Genomic DNA, 13,621 nt, shown 5'->3' on the forward strand with positions numbered 1-13,621 from the left:
TTTGAGGTCAAGGGCAGTCACAATGTAATTTCTTCCTCAGTTACTTTGGACATTGTGGTGCTGGGTCATTACTTCTAATATGGATAACCATTAGAAATACATAACAAAAAGTGTTCCTATGTGTGTGATCCCTATAAATTAAACTACTGGTAGAATAGCTTTGTATGAGCAGGCAACAGATGTTTGTTGCAGGCAAAGATTTTTCTCCCTGCAGAGGAGCAATTTGTAGCATACTTATGTATATCTTAATATTGTGAACATTAAGTAATTGTATGGTCCATAACACCTTAGAAAAAAAAATTTTTTTTTTGTCATCAGCAGTAGACAATGCCAAATAAACAATGCTAGAGTAAGCCAAAAACTTTTTTAGTATGTTATCTGTTGACTTTGGCTTCCAGTTCTCTTTAAGAATGTTTGATAGGTGAGCCTGTGGCTAAAATATTTACTTTCTTGCCATCTTCAAGATTCTGCTCCAGTCAGTTCTGGCATAACCGGTTGCTCTGTTACCTGCCCTTCCTAATGTCCCTCCTAACTTAACTCTTCTAAATGCAAATGGATTCCCTGTCCCCTTCTCTGAACATGTGCTTCATAACTGCAAGTCCTACCTTTTTACACAGCTGGAATACACCGTGGAAAAGCCTCACGCTCAGGTTAGCCTCCAGCTTTCTTCGGAAGTGTGCATTTATATGTTTGAAAAAGTTTAGTGAGTCATCTTGTCTTGGCAAAATGTAATTTTAATTTTTAAAAAATAATTTTACATACCTAGTGAAAAAAATTCAACAATGTGGATGACTATGACACGGCAAAGTATAAACTGACAAGTAATGCTTTTAAAGTTAATTTTAGTTTGTGGTATTTTTGGTGATTACTTCTGTAATACTAAATATATGAAACATCTTCAATTCTTGTTTAAAAATTATCATCAGCATCTCTTGTTTCACCAATATGAAAGAAGAAGAATAATTTTATGACCTCATCTTCTCTGCTTACTTACTTACGATTTGATGGTTACCAATAGTTTTAATTCTTCTGGTGGTTACCCTTCTAAGTTCTGCATGTAAACCTTTCCTCCTTGATGAGCTAACTTGCTTCACTCACTGATTTGAGGTGTGGACATTTTTGATCCTTGCGTTTTCTTCCTTCTCATTATTTCTCTCCAGGTCCAGTCTCTTAAACCTATATTGTTATTTTCTGTGTTAAGACATGCCAAATCAGTCGCCCAGATTTTCTACCTTTTTTCTCTTGCTCTGTATTTTGCTAGATTTTCACAAGGTTGCCTCTTAGCTCATCTATTGAATTTTTTATCTTGAAAATCTCATTTTTTTGTGCTTGCTTTAGCACCACATATACTAAAATTGAAAATCATATCTTTTAATTATCAAGAAACATCTTTTTCTATGACTGCCACCCTCTTTCAAGGCAGCCTATAATTTGTTTTACGGTTTCAATATCTTCTCGTATTTCTCTGAGGATTTGAAGATGTTTTAAACTATCCTCTATCTCTGAATTATAAGTTTTTTTCTGAAGTTAAAAGTTTTACTTATTCATCTTGGTGCTTTTCATTTGTGCAAGTTTATTCTCTCAAATATCTGCTGATTCTTTTTTTGCCTGATCTTATTTATGAAGGAGGGTCAGGACGGTCGATGCAGCACTGGTCGTTGATACTCCTGTTGAGAAGAACAGTGTGGCAGCGCTCTCGTACATCAGCATGGATATTCTGAGGAAAATCTCATCTTATAAAAGTAAACATCACTGTCACAATCGAAGCTTTGAGTAATTCTCCGAAGTTTAAAATATTTCTTTAATTCAAGAATTATTTTTTGAGTGCCTAATATTTGCAGAGCCCCGTGCTAGGCACTGGAGATGCAGCAGCACATCTCCCCCCCTCCGCCCCCCGCCCTCCCCACCCTTAAGGAGCCTTGTGAGGCGTGGAGAAGGATCACGGTCTTGACAGATACAGAGAATTGAGCGGGAACATTGTTTGGAAGGTGATAATGCATTTTGCAGTTCACAGTGTTGGACTGGAGGTGACAATTAAAATGTCCATATTTAGCTGCTCCTCCAGAAATGATTACAGCAAATCTACAAAATATAGAACTTTGGTGAACAATCTCATGGATAAATTCATTGAGTAATTACGACGTCTAAGTCACTTTGTTAATCACAAATATTTAATGATCTTCTTCTACACACCGTACAGTGTGGGAAATATTGTTCTCTAGTAGGTGTGATGGAGCAGAGGTGAGATAATTACATAGTTTGACCAGGGTTCTGATGAGCCTGGTGCTAGTGCTTAAGTAACACCCCACAGTGTATCAAAACTAACTCTATTCTACAGCAAGTTTTCCCGGAGAAGGTGGCATATAACCTGCGATTCTATTTTTGCCCTTGAGAATCTTCTGTTATTCCAGGGAGACAGATATAAACAAAACCTAACAGTAGCTGCAATAATTTTTTCATGTATAATGTACAAATGAGGTGGGTATGGAAAAGCGATGAATTGGGCCTAATAGGGAAGAAATCAGTGAAATAAGCCTTTCATAAGTTTATAAATAAAAGTCACTTTAGGGAGTTCTCTTTGTGGCTCAGCGGTTAGTGAACCCGACTAGCATCCATGAGGATGCGGGTAAGATCCCTGGCCTCGCTCAGTGGGTTAAGGATCCGGAGCTGCCATGAGCTGCAGAGTAGGTCACAGACGCAGCTGGGATCCTCTGCTGCTGTGGCTCTGGTGTAGGCCAGTGGCTACAGCTCCGACTGGACCTCTGGCCTTGGGAACCTCCATATGCTGCACGTGCCGCCCTAAAAAGACAAAAAGACCCCCCCAAAAGAAAAAAAGTCATTTTATGCAGAAAGAAAAGCAAGGTGCAAGTTAAAATCTGTGATTGCTGAGGGAGTCTTGTGACCTTGGCTTTATGCCACAGAGTGCTTACTTAATTCTACCCATTGTATCCCGTAATTTCTTATTATAAAAAAAGTCTGATATGACTTCAAACATAGGATAGTTATCAAATAATATATGTAGCTGTTATAATAGGATAAATATGTAATTATATATAAAAGGATGTATATTTAAAATTACTTTTAAGTGACGTTCTTTGTGATCATTGCTTAAGTTCTCCTTAATATAAAAATGATAATGACACAATTATTTGCACAGTCTTTGGCATGAAATTTTGTTGGAAATTTTCTGAAATCCTTAGGAACTCCTTTGAGATAGTTTGCTCTGTTTTTTATCCTTCAAGACATAGGTTCCTTTTACAAATATTTGTTGTTTCTGTTCCCATACTGTGTTTGCCTAAATAGCCAGTCATTTGACATGGACTTATTTCTCTGTTTTGGAAGCACTGCTAGTATATACACTGGTTCTAGGGAGGTCAATTTCACTTTCACATATGGAAGAACTTCCTAACTGGCTCACAACAGACTTAGAAAAATGTGTTCACATAGCTTTACATAGAACTAGATTCATTTGATGTATAAAGTAGTTCTTTATTCTGAGATCATGCCCTTGGTTTTTGTGGGGGTTTTTTGGTTTTAGAATCTCCTTCCTTTTATGAATTACGGTTGTTTTTTAAATGTCCTCATTTGGCAAAACAAGGGCTGGAAACACACTATTTGAAGTTTTATAGACTTAGACATCCAAAGTATCTGGAACTACAGTTCCCCTAACTTCTAAACTCTGCTCCAACTGTCAAATTATGTCAGATTTTCAAGTCGTTTATCTTGTTAAAAGATAAGAAAGAAAAGTTCATTTGAATTAAATCAGAATTATTTGCATATGCTGAATTCAGCTTTCTGTCTTATTTTTGGTATTTTATCTTTTGTTAAGAGGATACTGAGGGAATGAAGTGGTATGATAGAATAAATTAGGAGATCTAGAATCAAACTCCCAGCTGTGCAACTAACCAGAGACATTTGCTTATTCTGGTTCTTAATTTTCATAGTCTGAAAAACAAATAATTAGCAAGTAATAAGACTCATTTCAGTAATAAAAACTCAGTTTGAAAATACATATAGGAGTTCCTATTGTGGCACAGCGGAAACAAACCTGACTGGCATCCATGAGGACATGGGTTGGATCCTTGGCCTCCCTGAGTGGGTTAAGGATCTGGCATTGCCATGAGTTGTGGTGTAGTTCGCAGGTGCAGCTTGGATCTGGCATTGCTGTGGCTGTAGTGTAGGCCAGCATCTGTAGCTCAGATTCGAGCCCTAGCCTGGGAACTTCCATATGCCAGGGGTGCGGCCTTAAAAAGACAAAAAAAGAAATAGAAAAAGAAAATATATTCAGTTATACATATATATAATATATATGTATAACTGAATCACTTTGCTGTGTACCTGAAACACATCGTAAATCAACTATATGTCAATTTAAAAAAAACAGAAAAAAGTTTATAAAGACACATACAGTATATGTGTATGTACATACAAATGTGTATATGTATACATATGTACACATACATACACATACCTATACACACATGCATACACAACGTGGAATTTTGTGAGGAATTTGTCATTTTTGCTAATAATAAGGTGTCTTCCAGTACTTGTTTGTAACTGAAAAGCTTATGGAGGATTTAAAAATCCAGGACTGAGGGATTTTGGGGGGAGAAAAGCCAAAACTTTGGAAACTTAAGGAACATATAAGGATATTGCAAGATGAAAAGAAATTGGACTATAAGCTATGATTGGAAATTTTTTAGGAGTACAATTTGCTGATGGGCTAATAAGTATTTACTTTGCTGATCATGTAGTTAGCTGCCTAATTAGCTGCAATTGTTTGTGTATAAATGCAGACAGGTGCAACTCTACATTGATAGCATCAAGCCCTCACTTAAAACTCGGTCATGATCCTTCATTTCTCTGTATTTGAAAAATCAAGACCCCAGTTTTCAAAAATAGTTCCTGAAACAAAAAGTAAACTCCATATGGGCAAGACCATGTTTTTAACGTGATTGCCCTCTTAGATGTCTGTATCCAGATTTTCTAAAACTATCGTCTTGCAACAAGGTTTCTAACTAATTAATAACAGGTTTTAAAAATGATGTGCTACCATTTTATTGTCAACATGAATTCTTAAGACTTTTGGGAAGGTATTCAGATATAAGAATATGACTAAATGCAGCAAGGAACCCAATTTGGTAATGCAATTATACACAACTCTATGCATATAATATAATTACATGAAAATTAGATTTCTTAGATTTTTGCTTTTACTGTGATATACTATATTGTACTATGCTGTACAAATCACTCAGTAGTCACTGCTTTAGAAAAAACTTAAAGGGGAAAATAAAATTTATGTTCTAGTATTTTATTTTATTTATTTTTTTGCTTTTTAGGGCCACACCTGCAGCATGTGGAAGTTCCCAGGCTAGGGGTCGAATCAGAGCTACAGCTGCTGGACTACACCACAGCCACAATGTGCGACTTGGGCCGCATCTATAACCTAGGATTCAGTAGTTTTAATAATATCTAACTGTTGTATGAGGCTTTGAAAGTTATAGAACATTTTCCACATATATTATCTTGCTTGATCCTACAACACTCCCAAAGGTTAATCCCAGTTTAGTATTGAGAAAATTGAGGCTACCAAAATAAACTTCATGCCATGATTTCACAAGTACTAATTACATAGCAAGATTTTAAACCTAGAATACTCTGTTTTAATTTCTGGACTATTTTAAACATCAACTCAATAGTGAAAATCTGAAAGCATTTCATCTAAGATCAAGAATAAGAGCAGGATGCCCACTCTCCCCACCTTTATTTTACATAATACTGGAGTTCTGCTCACAGCAATCAGATAAGAAAAAGAAATAAAAAGAGTTCAAATTGGAAAGGAAGAAGTAAAATAGTCACTGTTTGCAAGTCACATGATACTATATTTAGAAAATCTAAAGACACTACCAAAAATATTAGAACCAATAAATGAATTAAATAAAGTGGCGAGATACACTATTAATGTATAGAAATCTGTTACATTTCTATACACTAAAAACTATTAGAAAAAGAAATTTTAAAATATTTTATTTACAGTTGCATCAAAAGGAATAAAATACCTAGGGATAAGTGTAGCCAACAAAGTAAAAGACCTGTACTCTGAGAAATATAAGACATTCATGAAAGAAATTGAAGACAACAGAAGTAAATGAAAGACACACTGTGCTCATGGGTTGGAAAAATTAATATTGTTAAAATGAACATACTTTCCAAAGCAGTCAACAGAGTCAGTGCAATCCCTGTCAAAATGCTAATGGCACTTTTTCCAGAACTAGAAGTAGTAATTCTGAAATTTGTATGGAAATACAAAAGACCCCACACAGTGAAAACTTCTTGAAAAAGAAGAGCAAAGCTACAGGCATCACACTCTGATTTTAAATTATACTGCAAAGCTACAGTAATCAAAACAATATGGAACTAGTACAAAAACAAGCACGTAGATCAATGGAAATGAATAGAAAACCCAGAAACAAACCCACTCGCTTATGGGCAATTAATCTAGAACAAAGGCGGCAAGAACAATGGGGAAAAGAAAGCCTTTTCAATAAATGGTGTTGAGAAGATTGGACAGCTATCTACATGTGAAAGCACCAAAATGGACTACTTTCTCACACAATATACAAAAGTAAATTCAAAATAGATTAAAAACTTAAATATGAAACCTGAAACCATAAAACTCCTAGAAGACATACACTCTTTGACATATCTTAGCAAATTTTTTTTGGAAGGTGGTGAAATATGTCCATTCAAGCAAGGGAAATGAAAACAAAAATAAACAAATGGTACTAGTTCAAACTTAAAAGCTTTTGCACAGAGAAGGAAACCAACAGCAAAACGAAAGGGCAGCTTAGTAAATGGGGAAAAAAAAAATACTTGCAAACAACATATCTGCTAAGAGGTTACTATCCAAAAATACAAAGAACACATATAAACCAACATCAAAAAAAAAAAAAAAAAAAAGAAAAAGAACCTGGAGTTCCCTGGCAGCCTAGTGGTTAAGGATTTGGCCCTATCACCACAGTTGCTCGGGTTCTGCCATAGGCCTGGAAACTTCAGTATGCCATGGGCACAGCCAAAAACAAAACAAAACAAAAACAACCCCCCCATCCCCCATCAACCAAACAAAACAAACAAAGAAGAACCTGATTTTTAAAAAGGCAGAGGATCTGAAAAGATTTTTCCAAAGAGGACAAATGGATGGCCAACAGATACACAAAAAATGCTTGGCATCACTAATCATCTGGGAAATACAAATCAAAAACACAGTGAGATATTACTTCAGACAGCCAGATCCGTCAGCCAGGCTATTATCAAAAAGGCAACGAATAGCAAGTGTTGGTGAGGATGTAGAGAAGAGGGAACCCTTGTGTACTGCTGGTGGGAGTGTGAATTGGTGCAGCTGCAATGGAAAACAGTGTGGAAGTTGCTAAGAAATTTTAAAATAGAATGATCTAGCAATTCCACTTCTGGGTATTTTTTCCAAAGAAAACAAAACCACTAATTTGAAATGATGTATGCGTCCCTGTGTTCATTGCAGTGTTATTCACAATAGCCAAGATATGGAAGCAACCTAAGGGCCCATCAATAGATAAATGGATAAAGAAGATGCAGTATATATACAATGGAAGATTACCCAGCCATAAAAAAGAATAAAATATTGCCATTCGCAACAATATAGATAGACGTTGAGGGTATTATACTAAGTGAACTAAGACAAAGAAAGACAATATATTATTTCATTTATATGAGGAATCTAAAAAACAAATCAATGCATGAACATAAAACAGAAACAGACTTGTAGAGAACAAACAGGTGGTTGACAGAGGGGAATAGGGTAGGAGGTTGAATGAAATAGGTGAGGAAGATTAAGAGGTACAAACTTCCAGTTATAAAATAAATACATCACAGGAATGTAATGTAAAGCATAGGGAATTTAGTCAATAATATTTTAATAACCTCGTGTGATGACGGATGGGAAGTAGATTTATGGTGGTGATTATTTTGTATAAAAATATTTAATCTCTGTGTTCTTCACCTGAAACTAATATAATATTGTAAGTCAATTATATTTCAATAAGAAGTAAGTGAATAAGTTAATTAATTAATTAGTTAAATAATTCCAGGATTTTTCAGTAACATTATATTACTTTGGTTCTGTTGTTTACTCTTGGTTTTGCATGTTAATATCTGTAATGCTTTTCCTCCCTTAACGTTACAAATTTCCTAAACTCCAAGACTGTAATTTACACTTCAACATCCTGCACAGTATTTGGCACAGTTTTGTGCATAAAACTAGACATCTCCTTGGAGTTCTCATTGTGGTACAGCGGAATTGAATCCGACTAGGAACCATGAGGTTGCGGGTTTGATCCCTGGCCTTGCTCAGTGGATTAAGGATCCGGCATTGCTGTGAGCTGTGGTGTGGGTCGCAGACGAGGCTGGGATCTAGTGTTGCTGTGGCTCTGGTGTAGGCTGGTGGCTACAGCTCCGATTAGACCCCTAGCCTGGGAACCTCCATATGCCATGGGAAGCGGCCCTAGAAAAGGCAAAAAGACAAAACAAAACAAAACAAAAAAAAAACCAAAAAAAAAAAAACCGATAAACAACTAGACATCTCCAGAATACTTGTCAATTGTTTATGACTGGGGAGGTAGAGAGCTGGTGGCTGAAAAAATGAAACTTAATTCATAAAGTTTGGTTTTGGAGCTCCGCTTTTACCAGTGGCTGCATGCTCCCAGTATATGCGTGTGAGAGCAGACAAAAACCCTGCCCAAGAATGTAGTGAAGAAGAGCTAGCAGGGATGGCACAAGATAATATATTTTGGCCTTGCAGAATATACTCAAGAAATGAGAAGTCGTTTTCATTTATGTGACAGATATCAGGTACCCTGTAATTACTAAGGCCTGTATGTTTTTCAACATGAAATTATGTTGAAATTATGAAAGTGAGCATAGTAAAAACTCCAGAGTAATCTCATATATAACAGATTCTCATCCACAAATGAATCTACAATTCTATTGGAACAGGGGCCTGAGATATTTTCATTTCTCTAAAGAAATTCTTCATTCTTTGGAGATCAGCTCTGATGTTCCCATTAGGGTACTTTTACCTCAACATCTAATTTTCTTCTAAGATGAAGATTGAATAAGTAGCTTGTGTTGTTTAAGAAAATACTTCTGGAGGGAATAAACATTCTCAGATTTTGCGAATAAAGCTATTTTCATTGCACTCGGTGGATTTAACACTTAAGGCTTTACCACATGCTTCTGCAGAGGGCAGAATGAGGGAGCAGCCTAACAGCTCTGGCCCCAGCTTCCCAGTACAAGCATGCCTCTGGGAGGGGGAGGCCACGATTTCCATATATACACAATCAGGATTTTATGAGAACATTTGTCTCACCTTCTGAGTGGGCTATTTTGCTTAATCATTTGAGGGCCTGAGAGAGTCCCCAATAAAGGCAGGTGACAGGGTACACTGGGGGTAGGGTCCTAAGAGGACCCTAAAATGGTTTCTCTCCTTAGTATATCGTAAAGCTTCTTGCTCCCTGATATCCCATCTACTTGCCGTTGAGCTTAGCTGGAAAGTTTTTTTTATTATTATTTTATTTTTTTATTTTATTTTTTTAGGGGCCATGCTAATCTTCTCTATATCGTTCCAATTTTAGTGTATGTGCTCCTGAAGCGAGTACACTGGAAAGATTTATAATGAGACAGTTTATTTACCCAATTGACACAAAAGCAATAATATGCTTAGGGGACTGTCAATAAAAAAGTGATAATAACAGCCATGGTTATTGTGCTCTGACATTCACTACACTCCAGACACGGTGGTGAGCTCGTGTTAAAACTCACAGCAGCCATAACACAGGTAGGAAAACAGAAACATAAAGGTTTAAGTACCTTGTCACTGTGTGAATGGTACTGGTAGTGTTTGTGTTCAGACCTGACTCCAAAGCCAATGCTCTGACCTCTAGGCCACACTGACGTTGAGTTTGGGGCGGGCGGGGGGAATATACTTACTTGGAAAGGATAATTCTTCCCTCAATATTCGGTGGACTTTTCTATCTCGGTGCAGTGCTAATGGATACATATCAGGGCCTTTTCTAAAGGGAGAGCAGAAAAGTCTAGCCGCTTTTGAAGACCTGCGTAAGCCAAGGTCTCTGGGCTGTGATGCCATAAATGCACCCCCTTTGCCACCCCCCACTTCATCATGGCAGATCTTCACGCCCCCTTCCCTTGTGTGTCAACACCCTCCAATTGCTTCTGCCCACAGCTCTGCGGCTCTGCGGGCGTCACTCCCTCTTCCCAGAGTGCAGCACCCAGGTTCTTTCCTGTGAGGATTACTGCTGATTCTGCAAAGTCCAGTTCCAACATCACTGACTGGGCCGTCCCCTCTGACCACTCCAGAGGGATGAGAACTGCCCCCAGCCCCAACCCTTTTTTATTTTCTCATATGCACACTTGTCCTGTTATCACCTGTCCTGTCATTTCTTCCTTGTTTATCTCTCTTATCTCCCCAACTATAAAATAAAATGCACAGGGATTGTGTTAGGTTTTATTCATCTCTGTATCTCTGCTGCACAACCTGCAAATATAGGTGCTAATGAGTGTGGTAGAGCTGACAGGCAACTCTTCTATAGTAGAGCCATGAGCTAGTTCAATAGCATTTCAAGATGAAGGAGATTCGTATCTTGAAAGCGGTGCATTGTGCTTTTTTCATCTTCAGTTGTAAGTGTATTAAGGATGAAAGATGTGTGTGTACTACTGCAAATGTTTCTGAAAGCAGCCCAGAAAGGAGAAATGAGACAGAGCCCACAGCTCACCATTACAGAGGCCTTTGGGTTGGGAACTGTTTCTAAGAAAAAGAGCAGTGTTTGATTGATACAAAAATCACCCGTTTCCTTCTGTGTTGTCATTAAGAATTGTGGGTATGTGGCTTTTAAAAAATTTATTTTATTTTATTTTTTGAAACAGGCAAAGAATTTAATGCTACAAAATGATGTATGGTTTATAGAGGGTTCAGCTGGGTAAGCGTTGTTTGCCTCAACCACTAAAAACTTATTTGTTCATCAATCATTTTAACACTGTGCTACAAACCAGGAAATAGGTTGTTTGAAAAGAATAATATCTTGACAGAATCTGCTCAGAGCCCTCTGATGTTTGTAAACCTTTGATTGCCTAGTTTGTAAACTGTCTAAAAGAGAAAGCTCACAGAATTTGATCATTTAATTCAGAACAAGGACTAGATATCTCTAAATTTGAGGAAAATCTTGACTATAACTGAGAAATTTTCACCTGTAATATTTCTCTGTTAGCCCTTATCCTTGCAACCCTTTTACCCAGGAGAGACAAGAGGAGCCAGAGAAAACCAGTTTTGAATGTACAAATACGGAGAAAATAGTGAACTTGACCATCAAATCTGTGTAGAGTTTGGGCACTTTACCTCTCTCAGTGACCCTGGGCACTTACCATCACCTCTTGGGGACTTCCATCCACAGTTGTGATTTTGGGATATGTGTCCTGATTATATCCCAAAGAAAAATGAGTGTCTGAAGATCATGACCTTGCAGTCATTGGCAGGTTGCAAATTTAACTTTTAACACTTCTTATGTGAGACCTCTGTTCTTAGGCTGTTTGGAATGAATCAGAAGGACCTGGGGAGAATGTCTGTCTTCTGCTGACTGAAAGTGGAGAGGTATGTGGAAAACCATTTGCAATTCACACGTATTTTAAAAGTACAGTACTGAACCGGTAGCAGAGTGATTACAGGGGGGAGAAAAGCCTAATTTAAAATGATTCCCAAGTTGGGTGTTTTTCTTTGGTTCAATATTTTTGGCTTGGCAAGACCTTGATTACCCCTATTACTGGATGTCTCCAAATCAAAGGCTGACAGAGACTTTAGGTCACACATGTTGAGACGATGTAGCTATAAATTTATGTTTGCCCAGTTGGAACCTATGACTTGATGGTACAGCATTTACTGCAGACAATAGTAGCTCAGCCGTATGTTGTTGGAGACTCTCTCTCTGCTGATCCACAGGCTACATAGGTAGTTGGCCCAGTTACCTGTGTAGCCAGGTCATGTTCCGTGCTCCAAAGGCTTATTGCAAAAACTGCCTTTCCAGATGGCTTTGGGATATCTTTCTCCTGCCTTCTACTCCATCCATTCATGGACAACATCTCTCCTGACTTTCTTCCAAAGCTTTAGAGATGAAAAGAGGAAAGACAACCAAAAGTGATGAAGATGGGTTAGGTATGAAAGTAACACAAGAATCATATATAGTGATCATATTTCCTGAAATAAGAGTAATTTGTAGAATTTCCATTGTAGCTCAGCAGGTTAAGAACCTGACAGTTGCTGTGAGATACAGGTTTGATCTCTGGCCTCCTTTAGTGGGTTAAGGATCTGGCGTTGCCCCAAGCTTTGGAATACATCACAGATGTGGTTCAGATCTGGTGTTGCTGGGGCTGTGGCATAGGCCTGCCGCTGTAGCTCTGATTCAGCTTTCAGCCTGGGAACTTCTACATGCTGTAGGTGTGGCTGTAAAAAGAATTGTAATTTGTAATCTGACAATAGGATAGGATTCTTTTTTTTTTTTTTTTCTTCTTTGTTGTAGGGTCACACCTGCAGCATATAGAAGTTCCCAGGCTAGGGGTCTAATCAAAGCTATAGCTGCTGGCCTATACCACAGTCACAGCAACACAGGTTACAAGCTGCATCTATGGCCTACACCACAGCTCACAGCAATGCCGGATCCTTAATACACTGAGAGAGGCCATGGATCGACCCCACGTCCTCATGGACACTAGTCAGGTTCATTTCTGCTGAGCCACAACAGGAACTCCAGGATAGGATATTTATTTTATTATTATTATTTTTTTGTCTTTTGTGTTTTGTCTTTTCAGGGCTGCACCCGCAGCATATGGAGATTCCCACGCTAGGGGTCTAATCGGAGCTGTTGCTGCCAGCCTACACCAGAGCCGCAGCTACGCCAGATCCGAGCCACGTCTGCGACCTACACCACAGCTCATGGCAACGCCAGATTCTTAACCCACTGAGCAAGGCCAGGGATTGAACCTGCAACGTCATGGTTCCTAGTCGGATTCGTTTCCAGTGCGCCAAGACAGGAACTCCTAGGATAGGATATTTAAAATCCAAACTCACTTAGAAAACTAGGACACATGGTTTTCTTGTTGCCCACAATTACAGTAAGATGTCAATGTATTTTCAAAGGTAATAAAAAAATTCGGATAGTGTGAAGAGTTGGATAATTCATTATCAAAGAGGATTAATGGAATAGGTAGGAAGATGGACTTGCTGACCTTTAATTTTGCTCTAACAAGTTGATTTATTCCTGCATTTCCTTCATACATACGTTCCTTCAACAGTTATTCAGTATCTGCCACATGCCAGGGACATCTTTTGCACCCTGAATTTGTGGACTGGGTTATATATTTACTATGTTATCATGGCTAGGAAGAGCCACTTACTATATTCTGCTTCTAAGGAAGATTACGTACAGTTTGGTTTCCAAATTTTAAATCAAATATTTGGAAATGGTAACAAATATTTCTAGACTAGACCACGAATGGTAATTGAAGAAAATTGAGGATA

General features: G+C 37.9%; 1 protein-coding gene across 1 annotated transcript in view; it reads left to right on the plus strand.

Annotated features, from left to right (window-relative positions):
- LOC106507939 overlaps positions 1-11,701 on the plus strand; it is a 195,599-nt gene extending 183,898 nt beyond the window's left edge. Inside the window, exon 4 of the mRNA XM_021065188.1 lies at positions 11,636-11,701. The gene's annotated coding sequence lies outside the window, so the exon portion shown is untranslated. The remainder of the gene's footprint in view (positions 1-11,635) is intronic.

Source organism: Sus scrofa, chromosome 11 (genome assembly GCF_000003025.6).
Source record: "Sus scrofa isolate TJ Tabasco breed Duroc chromosome 11, Sscrofa11.1, whole genome shotgun sequence".
In the NCBI taxonomy this organism is placed as follows: domain Eukaryota; kingdom Metazoa; phylum Chordata; class Mammalia; order Artiodactyla; family Suidae; genus Sus; species Sus scrofa.